The sequence below is a fragment of the Penaeus monodon genome, chromosome 13 (genome assembly GCF_015228065.2).
Source record: "Penaeus monodon isolate SGIC_2016 chromosome 13, NSTDA_Pmon_1, whole genome shotgun sequence".
NCBI lineage: Eukaryota > Metazoa > Arthropoda > Malacostraca > Decapoda > Penaeidae > Penaeus > Penaeus monodon.
The window spans coordinates 42,410,292-42,415,291 of record NC_051398.1 but is presented as its reverse complement, the minus strand read 5'-3'; the positions used below and the strand labels follow the sequence as shown (position 1 = coordinate 42,415,291).

Sequence of the window (5,000 nt, the reverse complement as noted above, 5' to 3'; positions counted from 1 at the left end):
AAAGACCCGGTGTCCCCTGGCCCTAAAAAACATTGTGTGCCCCGTTATAAGCTTTTGCGGTGAATGCTGTTTCCCCCTGTATGTGCCTAAGAAAGTGACGGGTAAATAACGGTAAATAAAGGGAAAAACGTCATTTGTGTTTTCTTGTGCCCCGGGCCCCCACTTGGCATTTCCCCCCCTGGGTTTGGGACGCTGGGTGGGTTCGGGCCCTTGGGCTGTTCAGTGTTTACGACCCCTATTAAACAGGTTGGTAGCTGCCTTTTGGTTTGGGGGGAGGGACGAGGGGCCGGGTAACAAAATATATTATAATTATATATAAATAATTTTAAATATATAATAGTTTGAAATTTTTTTAAAATATATAGATTTATAAAGAAAATAATATATATAATAAATTAATATAAATTTAAAGTTCGAAATTTTTAAATAAAAAAAATTTAATAAAATAATAATAAATAAATTATTAAAAAATTTTTATATACTAATCAAGTTGAAATTTTTAAATTAGCAATCCTATTGAGCTATGGCTTATGTATTCATCATGATTGACATTTTTTTTAAGAGAAAATAATTTTCATAATTTATCATTTTTAAGGCAAAAAATAGCAAAAAATATGTTATAAAAAAAAAAAATCTGCAGATAAAGAGTCACCTCAAGAAAGTTGCTCTCAGTATCCGTTTTTTCAAAAAGCAAATTCAAAAACAAAACGCTATCAAAAAAAGTTAATCCTTCTCTTCTAACATGGAGTATTTCCCCCCAGGTTTTCTTCTACAAGGGAATGGTCAGGGAAGCAAGTGGAAACGTACAGCCCGGGGGGAGAATAGGGCACAGGGCTCTCGCAGGGCCGCGGACGAGGATTGAAGCGACCCACGTGATTCTGTATCGAGGTTCCTGGGAAAGAAAGGAGGGGGGATCACGATTAGCTTTTTTAAATATACCAAGATCAAGAAGGTTTTTAGTGAATAGCATTGTAATTCGGTATAAGCGAAATGGGTACCGTATCTCATAATGCTGTGCGCAGTCCTCGGTTTCCTTTGTGGCTCCATGTAAATATTTAAAAGATGTTTTTGTAATAAAGCATTATATAGAAAAAAAAATATTTGGTTATTTTCTTTCAACCATGCTTATCATATTTGAAAGTTGTAGAAATATATATTTATGAAAATTTATGTAGGTGAAGATAGTGTTTTCAAGTATTGAAATAAATGGTTTCAGTTAGTAATTCATATTTCTTATAGTATTCTTCAATTTCTCTCTCTCTCTCTCTCTCTCTCTCTCTCTCTCTCTCTCTACTTTCCAAGCAGCAAAAGTACTCATTTACACTTACAAAGTGACTATTATATATATATATATATATATATATATATATATATATATATATATATATATATATATATATGAATATTATATATATATATATATATATATGTATATATATATATATATATATATATGCACTATATATATGTGTATATATATATATATATATATAATATATATATATATATATATATATATATATATATATACATACATACATACACATATACGTATATGTGTGTGTATGTGTGTATAGATGGTTTTACAAATGCTCAGCCATACTCCTTGCAGGTTTGGGAATTCTTTTTTTAATGCTATTAATATTAAAACTGTTATTATTATTATTGACATTATGAGTTTTATAATCTTAAAATACCATTAACAATAAAAAAGAAAATCCAAAAATCAGGGAAACCAGTAAACAGGTAAGAGTCCAACAATTGACTCATTGGTGTGGCTAAATACTTTTGAAGCCATCTGTGGAAACACAATAAATTAGAATTATAGTGAACTTTCATGCATATCATGCTATCTATGACAATTAGGTTAAATATGGAAATCCATTTTTGAAGCAGGACATAGATAAAGTTCAATTGTATCTAAAATTGCAGATTTCATACTCTGTTGTTTTTGTTGTTGTTTTTTTAAGAATTGGTGCAAGCACAGGTTTACAGAGGTGATGATGGTATGTGCTTTGTGCCACGTGTTGTTGTCCCAACTTTATAGAGAAACAGGTCTTTTCCTCTCAGGCCTGTTGATGCTTTCTTGCTGCTAGACAAGAGGCATTGGTAACTGAAAAATAACTCATGGACAATGGCATGCCAGAAATTACCAACCTAATCAATATGAGGCTTGGCTTTGGAACAGTCCTAATGTAATGCTCACTGGTAAGTTGGAGAATTGTATATACTTATTACTCATTTGGTGGTAGTTATTATTTTTGTGTTTTACTGTCTGAATTTTACTTAAAGATAAAAGATAGATATTAAAAGAAAAATTAAATGCAATATTTCCAGAAACTGTAGAATATTACAGGTATGAAACACTCTTACCCCTTTTTGTATCTCCTTAATGTATACACTGGGTAACATCACATGCAGTATTTTAATATTTAGTGAAAGTAAACATTACTGTATGAATATGTACAAATACTTATCTAATAATTGAGTACAAATTTCCTTCCATGTAGTATAACATACCAATAATATTTATAGTTCACCAGCTTAAAGGCCAGGTCATTGATAATAGTCCCCCAATCACTTGCTCTTGTTGTCATGGGGGAGGGGGGGCTTAGGAGATAAGGACGAGGCCCATTGTAGGGTATTGCCTCCACCTTGGTCCTCAGCCCTAGCCTCAACAAATTTTTGCATGGTTTTCTTTTCCTTTTTTTCATCCCCCTTTTCTATCCACTTATCCTAGGAGTTAACTATTTTTTGCCATTTTCACCATATTTTATCATAATGCTCCCTACTCCCTTAACCCCTTCCCCATCTAACAACCTTTAAATTATAATATACTCCATCAGCTCCCCATCTCTACCTTTTTCACTACCATACTACCCTCTAGTATTGTTCAACCTGTAACTTTACCCTAATCATTAACTCATTCCTAACCCTTTTTACTGCTATACTTAACCATAGTGCCATATGACCTTTGATGTCATATAGCACTTCATTACCTGGGGGCTTTGTCTCCAAGCCTCACAGTATCACTATATTTTGTATACATTGCTAATGACCTCAGATGTTGACACAGCAGAAATTTTTCAATAAATAAAAATCATTAATACCAGTAATATGTATACTAAGAGAAAAATATGTAAATACTGATCATGGAAGAAGGAAATAAACTTGAAGAAGCGTATAAGTAAGATAACCAGAGCAATGGGAGTTTTTACAAAGATAATGTGTGGAAAGATATACTGTAGTTCAGAAAATTAGTTTTGTAGCTTTTATTTGACTCTATTTAGCAACATTTACTCTTATAATACTATCAGGATATCTTGTATTAAAGATGAATTTGTGCAAACATATAATATTAAAGGTTTCTTTTTTTCTCTGCATTTATGATAGCTATGCATTTTCTTTATACAAATAAAGGGGGTAAATGTCAATATATATTCAGCTGAGGGGGATAAATAGCAGATGAAGGGTTGAGAATAATTTCCTTTGTTATTCTTGCTGTATTTAAATGACAGGATGCTCAGGATTTTTTTACATTTAATTTACTCTTCCCTTTTAAAATTGAACATAATACCAGTTTTTGCCTTTGTATTTTAAAATTATTATCATCTCTGTGGAAAGACGCTGAAGCAAATAATGACTTTATATAGGCCTATCTGGAATACACTTACAGTATTGTCCAGACCCAAGGCACAATTGTTCTTTTTTAATATTTTATTATTCTGTATTATATGAAAAATGTAATCTAGTAAAACAAATATAGTAGTTTTGATGTATGCCCCCAAAGTATAGCTCTCAGGAACTAAATGAATCCTGCCCTCCCTCCCAAAATTCCATTTTCTGAGATCCACATGGATTTAGTAGTTGGGCACAGTGTAGCGGCAATTTCCGTGAACATTACATATCATATAAAGATTGTTTATAAATAACGACTGTTAATTGATACCAAAGAACAGATTTGGGCAAATAAAGTCTTGATTTATAGAAATTTCTTTTACTAATTATCATGATGTTTTCAGCAGAAACTAATTTTTATGTTTTTATATTCAGGTAATATCAGTACAATGAAATCACCATTATACATGTGCACACTCATAAACTATTGTATCCAGAAATTTCTTTTCCAGTGGTGAATATGATATTCACCACTTCATTGACATGCTATAAAGAATAAAAATAATTAAATATGCTTACCTAGGGTAAGAAAACTATGTTTATATAATTTATCATTTATTGCATAATATAAAAAAAAAATTGTGGTAAATCTTTCCAGTAGAAAATGTACCTTACATATTATATTTGTGCATAATCCTTTTATCACAAAAATATTTGTTCCCAAAGTCTCACTACTATTCAGATTCCACATCTGAATAACAAATGAATAGAATATAACAATGGTAATTTACTTTTTGTCTTACATACATTACCATTACTTGTAAACTAAATATATTTATACCAAAAATGCTACTTTTACCAAAACATACTTTACAGATAAAATATAACAAAATAAATTTTCCCTTTACCAACTCAAAAAGCGTGTCACAACACTGCTTTTAACAAAAACATTTTTACTTCTAGACTAACTTCCATACAATAAAATGAAGATAGGGATAAAGTTTAATCTTAATAAGAACCAAATATCTCAAAACTTATTATCCTTGAACCAAAATATAACTTTTTTTTTATAAATAATAAAAAATAAAACATCACAGCAAACCACTCTCCATGAATTTTTGCTGCTTTTGAAATCCAGCTGCCCAAGACAAATATCAGAATAAATAAAAAAGCTTTGGTATTAGACTGACTAAAAAGTAGAAAGCCATTTGAAAGGTTCTGTTTTATCATAAAAAATATATGTTAATCATTATGTATTTTTTTAAACAAATTTATTAAGATATCTATCCTCATCTGCAGACATTCATCTGCTCATTATTCAATTATACCAAGAGAATGTCAACACATAAAAACTACATAATATGCCCATAAAGACTAGTATT

At 30.6% G+C, this 5,000-nt stretch overlaps 2 protein-coding genes across 2 annotated transcripts in view; one reads left to right on the top strand and one right to left on the bottom strand.

Annotated features, from left to right (window-relative positions):
- LOC119580341 (39S ribosomal protein L46, mitochondrial-like) overlaps nucleotides 1-5,000 on the top strand; it is a 73,106-nt gene that overhangs the window by 12,721 nt on the left and 55,385 nt on the right. The window lies entirely within an intron of this gene.
- The window catches only part of LOC119580342 (triple QxxK/R motif-containing protein-like), a 3,210-nt gene continuing 2,426 nt past the window's right edge, over nucleotides 4,217-5,000 (bottom strand). Inside the window, exon 4 of the mRNA XM_037928441.1 lies at nucleotides 4,217-5,000. This exon is cut by the window's right edge and continues 457 nt beyond it. The gene's annotated coding sequence lies outside the window, so the exon portion shown is untranslated.